The sequence below is a fragment of the Astyanax mexicanus genome, chromosome 22 (genome assembly GCF_023375975.1).
Source record: "Astyanax mexicanus isolate ESR-SI-001 chromosome 22, AstMex3_surface, whole genome shotgun sequence".
In the NCBI taxonomy this organism is placed as follows: domain Eukaryota; kingdom Metazoa; phylum Chordata; class Actinopteri; order Characiformes; family Acestrorhamphidae; genus Astyanax; species Astyanax mexicanus.
In genome coordinates this window covers 33,846,778-33,864,277 of record NC_064429.1, presented here as the reverse complement: position 1 = coordinate 33,864,277, position 17,500 = coordinate 33,846,778, and the positions used below count along the sequence as shown (strand labels likewise).

The window sequence follows — 17,500 nt, the reverse complement described above, 5'->3', positions numbered from 1 at the left end:
ATTATATATTGACCAACTAAATTGATACCACTCAACCAACTAGTGTATGTCATTTTCCTTGATCAGTTAAATTTCTTTCATTGACAATTATCTCTTAGCCATTATCACTGGCTCAGTTAAATCTCTTTCAGTCAGCTGAGTCATTATCCTATTATTATCCCATGAGATAATCTTTATTTTTATTCATTTACAAATGTTTTTCTTAATCAGCTAAATTATTATCAATCAAACAACTACTGTATTATCCCTTAACCATTATCCCTGGCTCAGCTAAGTCAGCTGAGTCGTTATTCTATTATCATACCATGAGATAAACTTTATTTTCATTTATTTACTAAATTATTTCTTGATCAGCTAAATTATTATAAAAAAAACTGCAGTTTATCATTATCCTTGATCAGCTGAATCTATTTTTATTGCTGATTATCCCTTATTAATTATCCCTGGCTCAGCTAAATCTATATTCTTCAGTCATTATCCTATTATTATCCCATGAGATAATCTTTATTTTTATTCATTTACAAATGTTTTCCTTGATTAGCTAAATTGTTATCAATCAAACAACTATTTTATGTCATTATCCTTGATTCTTTTATTGTCGATTATCCCTTAACCATTATCCCTGGCTCAGCTAAGTCAGCTGAGTCTTTATCCTATTATCATCCCATGAGATAAACTTTATTTTCATTTATTTACGAAATTATTTCTTGATCAGCTAAATTATTATTTTTAAAAAAGGATGTTTATCATTACCCTTGATCAGCTGAATCTCTTTTATTGGTAATTATCTCTTATCCATTATCCCTGGTTCAGCTAAATCTATATTCTCCAGTCAGCTGTGTCATCATCCCATGATCATGTAATCACTCAAACAACTACTGTATACCATTATCTTTGATCAGTTGAATCTTATTTTTTGACTATTATCCCTTAGCCATTATCCCTGGCTCAGCAAAGTCAGCTGAGTCATTATCCCATAATCATCCCATGAGATAATCTTTCTTTTCATTCATTTACAAAATTATTTCTTGATCGAATTATCACTCAAAACAACCACTGTACATCCTTATCCTTAATCTGCTGAATCTCTTTTATTGGTGATTATCCCTTATCCATTATCCCTGGCTCAGCTAAATCTATATTCTTCAGTCAGCTGAGTCATCATCCCATGATCATGTAATCACTCAAACAACTAGTGTATGTCATTTTCCTTGATTCTTTCATTGGCGATTATCCCTTAACCATTATCCCTGGCTCAGCTAAGTCAGCTGAGTCATTATCCTATTATCATCCCATGAGATAATCTATATTTTCATTCATTTACAAAATTATTTCATGATCAGCTATTACTCAAAAAAGCTGCTGTGTGTCATTATCCTTGATCAGCTGAACGACTTTTATTGGTGATTATCCCTTATCCATTATCCCTGGCTCAGCTAAATCCCTTTTCTACAGTCAGCCGAGTCATTATCCTCGATCAGCTGATTCATTAGGCCTGATCAGCTGAGTCAACACTCCTGATTACCTGAGTCATTATCCTCCCGTTTAAAACAGAATAATTCCCGTATTCTCCTTCTTATGATTCTCCATAATATAACTAATCCTCTTATGCTTGTTTAATGTGTGTGCATCTGTTTGTGATTGTGTGTGTGTGTGTGTGTGTGAGTGTGTGTGTGTGTGTGTGTGTGTGTGTGTGTGTGTGTGTGTGTGTGTGAGTGTGTGTGTGTGTGTGTGTGTGTGTGTGTGTGTGTGTGTGTGTGTGAGTGTGTGTGTGTGTGTGTGTGTGTGTGTGTGTGTGTGTGTGTGTGTGTGTGTGTGTGTGTGTGTGAGTGTGTGTGTGTGTGTGTGTGTGTGTGTGTGTGTGTGTGTGAGTGTGTGTGTGTGTGTGTGTGTTTGTGTGTGTGTGTGTGTGTGTGTATGTGTGTGGCTCAGTGTTGAGGATGGTTGCGGATTGGGCGGATCGCTGTCTGAATCTGAATGAATTATGTCAGACACTGATCCTATTGAGAGCAACATTACATCAGTCATCGGGGAGGAGAGAGAGTGTGAGCGAATGTGTGTGTGTGTGTGTGTGTGTGTGTTTAGATGATATATGAGGATGAAATGACAGTGAGTGCTGTGTATCTGTGTAAAGGTTCAGTATGAGGAGTGTAAATACAGATACAGGTTAGTTTAAATATATATTTATTTACAGCATGTGGAGAATTTATTTACTGCCAATAGAATAGGACCAACCATCATTATGGTGGCAGTGGCACCATTACTAATGCCAGTATTGCCCAGCATTAACCAGTAGAGCAGTGGAACTGTGTTCTCTGGAATGATGGAGCTCTATCCATTATTTTTTTTTACTTTGGGATTATTTATCAAATTAAATTATCTAAATAAACTGTTCTTATTAATGGTCTTGTCATTAAATGCCACCACATTCGTACAAAAATGCTGTAATTCTAGTACAAAATGCTAATATGCGTTTACTGTAGTGCTGGGCGGTATGACCAAAAATGTATATCATCAAATGTATATTATCATTAATTTAGATTTATCCACATGATTGGGCTTTTATATAGGTTTGTGACTTTCTCTACTGTTAGGAGTACAAATAATATCAAACATTAAGGCTTTAAAGTAAGACTTTGATTAGTATTGGGTTCATGTTGTCCCACAAAACTATATTAATATATGAAGAAATCAGACTTCATTAGCAGAAAATCAAAAAAGAGAGATGTTTCTCAAATGTTCTATTGCAAATATATAAAATATATATTACTATTGACGCCATTAGAGGCATTAAGATATTTAAGCAGATGTTTATAGGTTTATCACAATTGCCTTGGTTCTCCAGTTAACAAATACATTCAGTTCAATGTGCTTTAATATTATCCTTTAATCTACAGTATTAATATATTTAAAAGGGCTACAGTTACTCATATAGCAAGGAGCAGCAGTAGTAGAAGCTCCAGGCATTCTGTTCTCATGTTTCTCCAGGCAGGACAGGGTTTGACTCCCCAGAGGTAAGCTGTCCTCAGTACAGTGTGTTAGCTAGTTATGCTAACTAGCTAGCATTAGCTAGTTAGCGCTGTTCTACACAAGAGCGCCATCTACGCCATCTACTGTACCCACCCAGAGAGAGCCAGGCCAACTGTGCTCTCTCAGGTCTCTGGCAGCTGACGACAAGCTACATGACCAGGATTCAAACCAGCCATTTTCAACAAGAAATCCATCCATTCCATACTATTTCCAAAGTGGTAACATTTTTGCCAGAAATGTACCATATAAGGCTGATATAACCACCCACAGTGGACAGAGCAGTGGATAAGTGGTAGTGATGGTGACCAGCAGTGTCTGGCTAGAATTGTCCATGTGACCAGACAAGCTATTCCGGCAGAATACTAGTGCCATGGCTTGTGAAATTAAGCGTGTTAATATGGAATTGAATAGTATTGACAAAAAAAAGTAACAAGATTAGTATATTATTCTGTACTTAACTTTTTCCTCTATTATTTTAAGCAGTATGTACTTTAAATATATTATACAATAGTAAATGTAACATGAACTTTTTTGGATTTTGGAGACCTTTAAACGTTCATTGCTATCTTATCAGTGAATTTTCAATACAGTGCTTGTTACGCACACATGAACACTTTTGACACGTCCAGGTAGCTGTGCAGTTAAAATAGCAATCTGCCAAAGTCAGAGCTCACCTGGCTCTTAAAGGTAATGTGAGGCAAGTGACACGATTTATTTTTATTGGTTTATTTCATATTACGCCGAAAAAAAAAAAAAAACACACACATGATTCATTAAGAGAATTAGTACATGCCTTTTGCACTTTTTGAGCTACACAAGGTATACTTTTCCCATCATTACGATAGCGAAGACACACTGAGGCGACCTAAGTCAAGCTGCACGGTGCACATAGTTGACGGCTCACCTCCTAGTTACTTAGCGAAAGCCTTTTTTCTCAGTTTTTCTGATGTTAGTGCTCGTCTGAGCCCAAGCCCCTCCCACTTCCCCGCCCAGCTGAGCCTGAGCAGCAGCAGCAGCAGTGTTTAGGGCTGTCTGATGGCTGTTGGGTATTGATTTATTTACTACATGCTGGAAAAATTCATTCCGAGGGAGGGAAAGGTCAGGAGGCACAGCATCCATCACGCAGCTGATTGGACGATAGCGCCGCGGCTCATTTTTCCTCCCGGTGTCACAGAAATAATAGCGCGGGGTTAAATTTAGCTTCTGCAGTTACCGGGTCAAAGGTTGCACTTCAGAGTAGATGTGCCTTTTTTGTGTGTATCTGTTTGTTGTGTATTTGTGTGTGTGTGTATCTGTGTGTGTGTGTGTGTGTGTGTTTGTGTGTTTAGACTTCTATTCATTCTGAATAACAGTACACACACGTATATACCAAACAGCCAAAACATTAAGACAATTTTATTATACTAGTAATTAAATAAAAAAATGCAAAACTCATATATTATATAGATGTATTAAACACAGAGTGATCTATTTTAAGCGTTTTTTTATTTTATGACTTACAGCCAGTAAAAACCCAAAAATCTGTGTCTCAAAATTTTGAACATAATATATATATATATATATATATATATAGAAAGATTTTCCTTAATAGTAGAGACATTTACTTCTACAAAATCAGGATAAACTCCTTTTTAATAAAGTTTTTTTGGGTGTTCTATTTTGTTGTATTTTTTTACCCAACTCTAAATATAGCATATTTTGCAGTATACTTAAAATACTACACTGCGTGTGTGTGTGTGTGTGTGTGTGTGTGTGTGTGTGTGTGTGTGTGTCTTTAGACTTCTAATAATTCTGAATAACAGTACACACACATATATACTAAACAGCCAAAACATTAAGACAATTTTATTATACTAGTAATTCAATTAAAAATGCAAAACTCATATATTATATAGATGCATTACACTCAGAGTGATCTATTTTAAGCGTTTTTTTTTTATTTTATGAATTACAGCCAATAAAAAACCCAAAAATCAGTGTCTCAGAAAATCTGAATATATATAGAATATATATATAGTCTTTCCTTAATAGTAGAGACATTTTCCCCAACAAAATCAGGATAAACTCCTTTTTAATAGAGTTTTTTGTGTGTTCTATTTTGTCTTATTTTTGTACCCAACTCTAAATTTTATATTATAAAATGCATATTTTGCAGTATATTTAAAATACTACACTGCCTGTATGTGTGTGTGTGTGTGTGTGTGAGTCTGGCACGTTGGGTAAATCAGAGCCGCACACGCAGCCACTTTATCTTAATTCAGCGTAATCTCCTGCTCCTCTGAAAGCATTTAACTGTGAGTTTATATAAAAGGTAAATATGAAAAGCTGCTCTGGAGATGAAGCCGAGCGCAATATAAAACTTTCCAATTAAAGACTTTTTACAGTCAGGTATAATAACACTAATAACTGCAGCAAGAGACCCATCGAAACACAGGCAGGGAGGGAGGGAGAGAGAGAGAGAGCGAGAGAGTGTCAGGATGCGGGCAGGAAGGACGAGGAGAGCGGATGCAAATGCGAGTGCATATATTACACAAATAACAAAAAACAAAAATAAACAAATACACTGAAACTAAACTGAAAACAAGAAACACGGGGAAGAGAGACGCAACCATAACAGGCTTACAAAGCACAAGAACCGACACGAGGGAAAGGGAGCACGGACTATAAATAGTGTAACACACACACGGGAAACAGAAAACACCTGGGGCTAAGGGGCGGAGTTACAAATGAACACAGGTGAGGGCAAGAAACACTGAGGAACACGGATCACGTGGGAGACACACTCACAGTCACAAGCAGAGACAGGCACAGAAAAGGTAAAATAAACACAGAAACGCGAGAACAGACAGGGACCACGTGACAGAACCCTCCCCTTAACGCGCAACTCCTGGGGCGCGAAAAAACAAACCCCCAGGAGCCGGTCAGGAGAGGGCGGAAACCAAAAAAAAGAAACAAAACACAAGACTAGAACAGAGGACACCTGAGAGGAGACGGAGCAGAAAACAGGGACTGGACAGTACTGGGCAAAGGGACCGGAACGAAAACAGTAATAGGGACAGAAACAAACACCGTGACAGGGACTGGAACAGAAAAACCACCAGGGACAGGAACTGGAACATAGACAGAGACAGGAACCATAACAGGAAGAGACAGGGGCACGAAAAACATAGATGGGTGCCCAGGACTGGCAAAAGTCTGTGGAAATGTCTGTGGGACCAGCCTGGGCACAGCTCCAGAAAATAGTTCAGGTGGCCTCGGAGCAGGCCTGGAAAGGCGGGGCCTGGGAGTGGGCGTGGTAACGGGAGCCACGGCCACAGGAGTAGGTGCGTTGACCGTAGGTCTGCCGGTGAAGTCCGGCTCGGAGAGCGCTGGGTCGCCGCTGAAGTCCGGCTCAGAGAGCGCTGGGTCGCCGCTGAAGTCCGGCTCGGAGAGCGCTGGGTCGCCGCTGAAGTCTGGCTCGGAGAGCGCTGGGTCGCCGCTGAAGTCCGGCTCGGAGAGCGCTGGGTCGCCGCTGAAGTCTGGCTCGGAGAGCGCTGGGTCGTCGCCGAAGACCGGCTCAGAGGGCGCTGGATCGCCGGTGAAGATCGGCTCAGAGGGCGCTGGATCGCCGGTGAAGATCGGCTCAGAGGGCGCTGGGTCGCCGGTGAAGATCGGCTCAGGGGGCGCTGGGTCGCCGGTGAAGATCGGCTCGGAGAGCGCTGGGTCGCCGCTGAAGTCCGGCTCAGAGAGCGCTGGGTCGCCGCTGAAGTCTGGCTCGGGGAGCGCTGGGTCGCCGCTGAAGTCCGGCTCGGAGAGCGCTGGGTCGTCGCCGAAGACCGGCTCAGAGGGCGCTGGATCGCCGGTGAAGATCGGCTCAGAGGGCGCTGGATCGCCGGTGAAGATCGGCTCAGAGGGCGCTGGGTCGCCGGTGAAGATCGGCTCAGAGGGCGCTGGGTCGCCGGTGAAGATTGGCTCAGAGGGCGCTGGGTCGCCGGTGAAGATCGGCTCAGAGGGCGCTGGGTCGCCGGTGAAGTCCGGCTCGGAACCGTTCAGGAACCAGGGCGGACAAAGGCATGCGGGAGGCAGAACTGCCCCTGGAGGCAACGGCCGACGGGCTGGTATAGGGAGGTAATCTCCCTCCTCCTCCTCCGAGCTGGACGCAGGTGTGAGGAAGTCTATATAATCCCAGAAATAAGACTCCTCACAACCTGCGTCCCTGCCAACACGGTGCGCCCCCCCAAAAAGTGCTCCCCCCTTGAGAGGATCCTCCTCTGGCGAGCGGGAGCGCTGAGAACGCCGCTGCCGTCTTTTCCTCCTCCGGCGCCGGTTAGCTGAGGAGTTAAGAGAAGGCTGCTCCTCCAGCACGCCGCGAGAAAGGGAGGTGCGGCGGATCGTCAATCTGGAACCCAGGTAGAAGCCACTCGCTGCATCCATTGTTCGGTCGGTTCTTCTGTCAGGATGCGGGCAGGAAGGACGAGGAGAGCGGATGCAAATGCGAGTGCATATATTACACAAATAACAAAAAACAACAATAAACAAATACACTGAAACTAAACTGAAAACAAGAAACACGGGGAAGAGAGACGCAACCATAACAGGCTTACAAAGCACAAGAACCGACACGAGGGAAAGGGAGCACGGACTATAAATAGTGTAACACACACACGGGAAACAGAAAACACCTGGGGCTAAGGGGCGGAGTTACAAATGAACACAGGTGAGGGCAAGAAACACTGAGGAACACGGATCACGTGGGAGACACACTCACAGTCACAAGCAGAGACAGGCACAGAAAAGGTAAAATAAACACAGAAACACGAGAACAGACAGGGACCACGTGATAGAGAGAGAGAGAGAGAATCTCTATATATAATAAAATGTACAATAAAATGTACAGTATTTTAATGCTGCTGATTACTGTTCACAAAAACTCATTGCTATACATACCTATATATATATATATATATATATATATATATATATATATATATATATATATATATATATATATATATATTACAGCTCTGATCAGTTTTTTTTTTCCTGCATTTTATTACTTTGTTTTATTCTCTAAACTACTGACAACATTTCTTCCAAATTCCAAACAAAAAAAAAATGCCATTCTTGTTGTAGGTCACTTAATGCCATCAAATGATTGCTAACTGACAAACAAATAAGTTGACAGTCAACTTAATCCCATTAAAAACCTCTAGAATATAATCAAGAGGAAGATGGATGATCAAGAGGAAGATGGAAGATCACAAACCATCAAACCACCAAACTGAACTGCTTGAATTTTTGCACCAGGAGTAAAGCAGCATAAAGTTATCCAAAAGCAGTGTGTAAGACTGGTGGAGGAGAACATGATGCCAAGATGCATGAAATCTAGAATAAAATTAAGGGTTGTTCCACCAAATATTGATTCCCTGACTCTTCCGGAGATAAAACATTAGTATTGTTATCATTTCTAAATTAAAATAAACCTGTTTTCATTTTTGTGGTATTTAAAGCACTGCATACTTATTTTATGATTTAAACACACAAACTGTCCTTTACTCTGTGTTAAAGTTTCTTGAAAAATGGACCAATAGAAATTCTCCAGAATGAGCTGAAATAAACTCTTTTTACATTGACTTCCATTGAAAGGCAAAAATGTTTTTCTTATTTTATTTTTTCCTTTCTTACCTTATTTGTATTACTTCCCCTTACTGAGATCTGATTTTGTACCTAGAGGGTCTGAGAGTAATAACAGGGAGCGTGGTGGAGCGTGGTGGAGCGCGGTGGAGCGCGGTGGAGCGTGGTGGTTCAGCATGGTTCAGACTGAAATATCCATGTAATCTTTAGTGTGATATGGAACAACATGTCTTAAAAAAATCAAAAAGAGTTTTTTATACATTGTAATTAATTGTAATTAAATAAATTGTCACACCCTTGCCATGTTTTCTCTTTGTTTCTGGTCTCCCCGTGTTTTCCCCCCGTAATTTTCCGTCACATGTGTCTTATTTGTAGCTCCGCCCCCTCGTTAACTGTTTCCGCAGGTGTTTGCTTTGTGTGTGTATATATAGTCCTCCTGTGTCAGTGTTTCCTCGTCGGTCTTTGCACCTTCCCCTGTTGTTGTTTCTGTTTTCCTTCTTTTTTTTATCATTTTATTTCTGATTTTTCCCCAATTTCTCCCAATTTGGATATCCAATTGTCCCACCCCTTTGTGCGTCCCCATCACCGGTGACGCCCGTGACCCTTGGAGGATGCGGACGAGCACACGCCTCCTCCGACACGTGTGAAGTCAATCACCCCTTTTTTCGAGCTGCTGCTGATGAATCACAGCTGAAAGCACAGCGGCTAGGTTCCGATTCATCCGCTCACAGACGCCTCGTGCCGCCCAGCGTCACCTTAAGCATGATGGGGAAAGAGCGCCATCTACCCACCCCAGAGGGAGCAGAGCACCAGCAGCTTGATGGCAAAGCTGCATGAGCGGGGGTTCGAACCTGCGACCTCCCGCTCATAGTGGCAGCACATTAGACCGCTGGACCACTCGGCGCCCCCCTGTGTTCCTTCTTGTTCATTGCCATAGTTCCTTGTCCAGTGTTTATCTTCTTGATTATTTCTTGTTTATTTCCCTTGTTTATGTTCCTTGCCCTGTTTATTATTATTTATTTCTATCTTGTTTTAGTTCCTTGTTTTTGTTTGCTAGCCTCCCCGTTGTTCATATTATTATATCTCGTCTGTTTTGGTTTATTTCTTTGTTCTTTGTTTGTTTATTTATTCATTTAATAAATGTCCTTCTTACCTGCGTTTATAACGTCCGCCTCCTCGTCTTCCTGCCTGCATCCCTGACAGTAATAAATAAACATTATTATGTGTAGAAGTTATATGGATATACGTTGAAGATTATGAGTGGTATTTTAAATTCCTTAATTTTTTTTCCAAAAGTCAGCACTTTACAGTATTAATTCTAGCTGTGCTTACTGACTTCGAACTGATTTTATATGGTACGCGGCACTCTGTAAAGTGTATTTACATTTTAATTATTTCACTAGATCCGTCACGCTGCCGCTGCTCCTTCTCTATTACCGGGATATTTGTGTTTTTTTGTCATATTAATTTATTGTTCTTTATTTTAATGTTTTAATATTTGTTACTGTAGTTTTCGCACAATAAGGCACACTTAAAATCCTTAAATCTTTTTCCCCAAAAAAATTAGCTTGAATTTTTGCACCAGGAGTAAAGCAGCATAAAGTTATCCAAAACCAAAAGCAGTGTGTAAGACTGGTGGAGGAGAACATGATGCCAAGATGCATGAAAAAAACTGTGATTAAAAAACACCAGGGTTATTCCACTAAATATTGATTATTCTGAACTCTTAAAACTACTTTATGAATATAAACTTTGATATTGATTTTCTTTGCATCATTTGAGGTCTGAAAGCTCTGCATTTTTTTTGTGTTATTTCAGTCATTTCTCATTTTCTGCTCTAAATAAATGCTCTAAAATATTTTTATTAGGAATTAGGGAGAAATGTTGTCTGTAGTTTATAGAATAAAACAACAATGTTCATTTTACTCAAACATAAACCTATACATAGCAAAATCAGATTAACTGGTTCAAAGCTGTAGATAATATGGATACAGAATGGATTTGGTTACTGATGTGATATTATAACTATATAATATGTGGGACTTTCCAGGATTTTGGTACATTTCAGGGGTGGTCACTTCTGAAAATTTGATCTTCAATTTGATCATTTTTAGTCATATATTTATTAAATACAGGTAATAGACTATCAAAAATTTGATTTGTCAAGCTCAGGTATCAAAGCAGTTTTTTAATTAGATTATGCAATATATCTGGTAACTTACAGTAACAGGGTTGCGAGTAACAGGGTTGCAAATCTAGGCTAAGTTGTGGTTTACCCCAGGAACAGATGCTAACTGTAAAATTTAGCTATGTTTACAAGATCAAGGACAAACATGGTTATATAAGTATATAAAGTAAATTTTGACTCTACACAATATTTGTCTTACAATATGAGTAACAGGGTTGTGTTCACTGAGTGACACACACAACTTGAACAAACATATTTGGAAAAAAAAAATTGAAAATAGTTAGAGCACTTACTCTTGGTCTTGGTCTGGAGTATCTACAATTGAAGTCCATTATACAAGCAAGATTTAATTTAAATAATCTAACATTAGAAATCCCAGTATTGATAAAAGAGTTCATGAATCTCTATACTCCTAAATTGTTATCAAAAATATATAAGTTATTATCCAAAATTAATGATTCAATATCCCTCCCAATTACAAAATGGGATCGAGATCTCTCCATGAACCCAGATAAGAACTTTTGGACACAGATATGTTTAAACAATTTCAAAATGACGAAAAGTCCAAATTTACAACTCATACAATACAAAATTCTCCATAGAACACATTATACAGGGCATAGAATGTTCCAAATGGGCCTTAGAGAAACAGATATATGCACTAACTGTTCGGGCAATCATATTGAGAATTATATACATGCTATATGGTTTTGCATGCCTGTTCAGAGATTCTGGCAGATGATATGTGAAGACTTATCTACCTGGTTTAATTGCAATATCCCAGCTTCACCCAAACTATGCATTTTAGGTGATGTAAGTGAACTAAACATGGAAACAAATATATTGCACATAGTTCTCACTGTCTTATGCATCGCTAAGAAAACTATCCTCATGAAGTGGAAATCAAAAAATGATTTATGCATAAATCACTATAGAAATTTACTTTTAGACCACATTAGTCTGGAAAGAATGTCTGCAACCTCAAAAAACCAATTGGCTACATTTGAATCTCTCTGGTTCCCACTGATCAGCTCCATCACATGATGGGGGTGGGCGGCTGTAGTCGTGTCTCCTGGTGCGTCCGGCAGGTGGCTGGGGGGGGGGATCGGGGGATTCGGGTGTCTGATGGCTCTTGGACTGGGGACGGTGGCTGCCGCTTGGTGATCTCTGTGTGCGGGCCCTGGTTGTTGGTGGGGGGGCCTGGATGTATGCTCTTGTGGTCTTGGGGTGTGGGTCTGGGGGGCCCATGGTGGTGGGTGCTGGCCCTGTCCGGTTGTCTGGGTTCCCCTGTGGCGGTCGGGGTGCGGAGTCCGGGGCCCTGGTGCCCGTGGGCGTCTGTCGCCTGTTTGGGTCCCTCCCTGCGCTGGGGAGGGTCTATGCCTCTCTTGGGCGCGCCGTCGTGGGGGGTGGTGGTTTGGTCCGTGTTGGGGTGTCTGGTTGGCATTCCGGGATTCTGGGTGCCCTCCCTGTGGGGAGGTAGGGGCGCTCAGGTGGGGAAGCGGCAGTCTCCCACTTAAGACCGGTTGGTCCTGGGCTCAGGACCACTGTGTGTGTGTATGAGAAAGAGTGGGATGTTTATTGTAAATGTGTCTGTGTGTGTGTGTGTGCGTGTGTGTAATATCTGTTGTCTTTTGTATGTGAGTGGGGGTGTGTGTTTATGTTGTATTGCAGTGTGGGGGGGGGGGGGGCGCTGTCTTGCAGAGCGGCGGTGTCCTGGGGCCGTAGCCGCTCTACACCCTGGACTTGCCTTCCCTGTACTGCGGTTGGGTGTATGGAACTGGGTGCCTAGTGAGCCAGCAGTAGTTGGCTCTCTTCCTCCGGGGGGTAGTCCTCTGCCCCTCGGTCCTTTCCTGGCCCTTCCCCGACTCCTACTCAGTCTAACATCGCATTACACATACAAACTCATCATACAGCTTACACACATCATATTACATATAGGGTTTTGGGGGGCAGGTGCTCCCTGCTCCTCAATTTTATTTCGCATTTTAGACATTGAGGGCCTTTGGGGGGGCAGTGTGGTTGGGTGCTGTTATTCAGTTCTCATATTACAGCTGTCCCTCCAATTTTAATAGCACTGTAGCTTTCATTCATTCTTCTCATTATACACATTCATATCACTGCAACATGCTGGGTGGGGGGAGGAGGGGGGTCTCCCCCGTCCTCATCTGGGGTGTGCGCATGGTTACCATCGGGATGTGTGGCTGCGGGTCTTCTGGGCTCCTAATGGGCTGTGGATGGTCTGGGTCCACTGGGTTCTTCCCTATCTGCCTCTGGATCGCAGGGGCATGGTGGCGGTTTCTTGCCTCCATTGTGGTAGGCATTTCATGACATAATCCGTAACACAAGACATATTTTTGCAAAAAAACAATAGAATAGAAGTAACTGTGCGTGTGTGTGTATGTATTTATGTGTATGTATTAATATGTATGTATATTTATGTATGTGTGTATATGTATAAGCATATGTATAGTTAGATATGTGAGTATGTGTATGTATGTATGTTTGTTTATTTTATGTTTATTTTATTTTATTATTATTATTTTTTTTGTTTGTTTGTTTGTTTTTTGTTTAGTTCTTTTTTTTTCTTCTTCTTCTTCTTGTACCCCCCTCCTGTACCTCACACTCCGATCCCTCCAACCCTGAACTCCCACAACTATATCCACACAAAAAAAAAAAAAAAAAAAAATATATATATATATATATATATATATATATATATATATATATAAATAATAATAATAATAATAATAATAATAATAATAATAAATAAAATAAATAAATAAATAAATAAAAATAAAGTATTAATTGTGGTGGGGGGGTGGTGGTTGGGCCAAAAAAAAAAAAAAAAAAAAAAAAAAAAAAGAAAATGTCCTTGTGATGTCACTTCCTTTGTGCCAGTATTTTTAACTCTTTCTCTGCCAGGTAAAATTCCTTATGGTAACAGGGTTGAGCGCATGTTGTGGGACACGACTTAATAGCATGAAAACTGTAACATGCAAAACAATGTAGACCAAAGAAGAAGTTGTTTTCATAAGTAAAGGAGATGCGTATCAACAATATACAAGAGGAAGTCATTTATTTAGAGCTTATTTTAATAGTTAAATTTGCCAAAGGAGTTGGTCACCCAACTCCTTTGTGTGGGACAAGAGAAAACGGCCATTTTTTGAGGTGGTCCAAAGGTATTCGGTCTTTTGAATAATATCTAAGGAGCTTATTTTTCCACCAAATTTTACAGTTTGTCTTATAACAAGTACATTTTTTACAAAAAAAAGGTCATTTAGATATTTTGGATATGTACATTTGAAATGTAAGTGGTGGAATCCTGGAATGTCCCATATATGTTATAGATGCGCATTATTTTTCTATGCTGTTAAAAGTCTCTGTTTGATCTTTGGTCTGGTTCACTGCAGTTTAAACTTCAGATTTCCCAGATTCCTCTCTGATTGAAGTGGTCCGAGCGTGTTTCAGTACATACCGTCGCAGCTCACGAGTGTGTGTGCGAGTGTGTGATTGTGAATAAGACTCTTGTTAACGTTTTACTGAAGCACATTGTTCAGGTGTGAATGTTGAAGGTTACGTGACTCCTACACGAGTCCTTCAGGACCGGTGGTATGAAGCTCCGCCAGCGTTCATAAAGGCTTCTAATTCCAGCTGCTCTCTAAACCACTTCAGCCCTGAGTTACTGACATATCAAATATTCACACTCATCAGGGACAACTGACTTTTTCATTTTTTGTTAATTTTTGTTACATTTTACATATATGTATTATAAATGCATTATATGCCATGCATAATACCTTATAAGGACTGTAATAAGCATGTATAATAACTCATAACTACTTACAGGGACATTCATAACACATTATAAATTACAAGTATAAGGGTTAATAAAGAAAGGGCTTATAATGCCTTATAATAATCAATGTTCTTAAGAACATTGTACAACAATGTAGTGTTGTAATGCACTATAACACAGATTTGGTACATTTTAGTATAATGCATATAATATGCAGCTATGATTTCTCAAATTAAGCTTTTATATAAGTGCGTAACACATTATAAAGCCTCATATACAGTCATTACTTTCAAGACATTATAGTGAGGCATAATAAAATGTACGTCATGTTTAAAAAGCATATGAAAATTCACTTGACTTAAGTCAGTCAGTAATGACTGTATATAAGGCTTTATAATGTGTTACGCACATATAAAAGCTTAATTTGAGAATCATAGCTGCATATTATAATGCATTATTCAAACATATACCAAATTTGTATTATAGTGCATTACAACACTACATTATTGTACAATGTTCTTATGAACAGATATTATAAGGCATTATAAGCCCTTTTTTATAAATCCTTACATTTGGAGTTTATAATGTGTTATGAATGTCGCTTTAAGTGCTAATGAGTTATTATACAGACTTATTACAGTCATTATAGGGTATTATGCATGTCATATAATGCATTATACCAACATATACCAAATCTGTGTTATAGTGCATTAGGACACTACATTGTACTATGTTCTTATAAACAGATATTATAAGGCATTACAAGCTCTTTCTTTATAAATCCTTACACTTGTAGTTTATAATGTGTTATGAATGTCACTTTAAGTACTTATGAGTTATTATACAGGCTTATTACAGTCATTATAAGGTATTATGCATGTCATATAATGCATTATACCAACATATACCAAATTTGTGTTATAGTGCATTACAACACTACATTATTGTACAATGTTCTTATGAACAGATATTATAAAGCATTATAAGCCCTTTTTTATAAATCCTTACATTTGGAGTTTATAATGTGTTATGAATGTCGCTTTAAGTGCTAATGAGTTATTATACAGACTTATTACAGTCATTATAGGGTATTATGCATGTCATATAATGCATTATACCAACATATACCAAATCTGTGTTATAGTGCATTAGAACACTACATTGTACAATGTTCTTATAAACAGATATTATAAGGCATTACAAGCTCTTTCTTTATAAATCCTTACACTTGTAGTTTATAATGTGTTATGAATGTCACTTTAAGTACTTATGAGTTATTATACAGGCTTATTACAGTCATTATAAGGTATTATGCATGTCATATAATGCATTATACCAACATATACCAAATCTGTGTTATAGTGCATTAGAACACTACATTGTACAATGTTCTTATGAACAGATATTATAAGGCATTACAAGCCCTTTTTTATAAACCCTTATAATTGTAGTTTATTATGTGTTATGAATGTCGCTTTAAGTACTTATGGGTTGTTATTATACAGACTTATTACAGTCATTGTAAGGTATTATGCATGTCACCATGGCCATGATTAATTAAGGTGTGGGAAATAGGTAATTTACTTATGACCATGATTTAGTAGGATGTTAGAATGAGATAAATGCAATAAGTCGGGCTATGAAGACGTAAGACAAGGAAATAAGATAAATAAATCATTACCATGACTTAGTAAGGGTTTAAAACGAGATAATTAATAACTAAGTGGTATTGAGTGGAAAATATTAAATGAAAAATATTCATAACTTGAATGTTCACAACTTAACAGGGCATGGGCCTGACTTACAGTAGTAACATGGGGGAATTAAATAATTGAATGGTGGCCACAACTTAGCGGTAGATTTTGAGGATAAGATCAATCATTAAATAAGTTGTGGGCACATCTTCGTAAGACATGAGAATGAGATACTTAAACCCAGGTTACTATTTAATAAGACGTGAGAATGAGAATAAGATACTTAAGCCATGGCCATGATTTATAAAGGTGTGGAAATGAGATAAATATAATAAGTGGGGGCTATGACATAGTAAGACAAGAAATTAGATAATTAAGTGGTCACCATGACTTAGTAAAGAGTTAAAATAAGATTAATAATAATTAAGTGGTATTAAGTGGATGCAGTTATTAGGTTATTAGTTATTAGTTATTAGGTATCACAACTTAACAAGGCATGGGCATGATTTAGAGTAGTAACACGTGGGAATTAAATAATTAAATGGTGGCCACATGGGGAATAAGATCGATCATCAAATAAGTTGTGGGCACAACTTTGTGAGGCATGAAAATGAAAATGGTATAATAGATTCTGTATGCTGTGGCTTTGACTTAATATATATATATATATATATATATATATATATATATATATATGTATAATTAAGTAATAATAATAACAATAATAATAATCAACTTTTTATATAGCACCTTTAATACATAAAAATGCAACTCAAAGTGTTTTACATAGAGAGAAAAAGAGTAAGAAATCAAGAACAACAAGCAAGCAAGACATTAAAAAGTCAATTAAAGTGAACACTAATAAAATATAATACTCAAAAACAAATAAAGGAAAATTGTGATAAAATAAAAATACAGTCAAAACCAAAATCAAATTAAAATAAGATCTAATTGAAAAAAAAAATATATATATATATATAATATGGTAAAAATAAAATCAAATACAAATTATATAATAAATACATAATAAGAAGGATCTTATTGAAAGCTAGAATAAGGATAAGAATAAGGTCTAATTTAAACAAAGCTCATTTAAAAATATTTTTATGATTTTAGCTTTTTTTTTAAATAGTAAAATAGCTTGCTTGGTGAATATTTATCGATAGCATGCTCTAGATT

General features: G+C 38.5%; 1 protein-coding gene across 1 annotated transcript in view; it reads left to right on the top strand.

Annotated features, from left to right (window-relative positions):
- si:dkey-215k6.1 (transmembrane protein 132C) overlaps positions 1 to 17,500 on the top strand; it is a 320,457-nt gene that overhangs the window by 207,376 nt on the left and 95,581 nt on the right. The window lies entirely within an intron of this gene.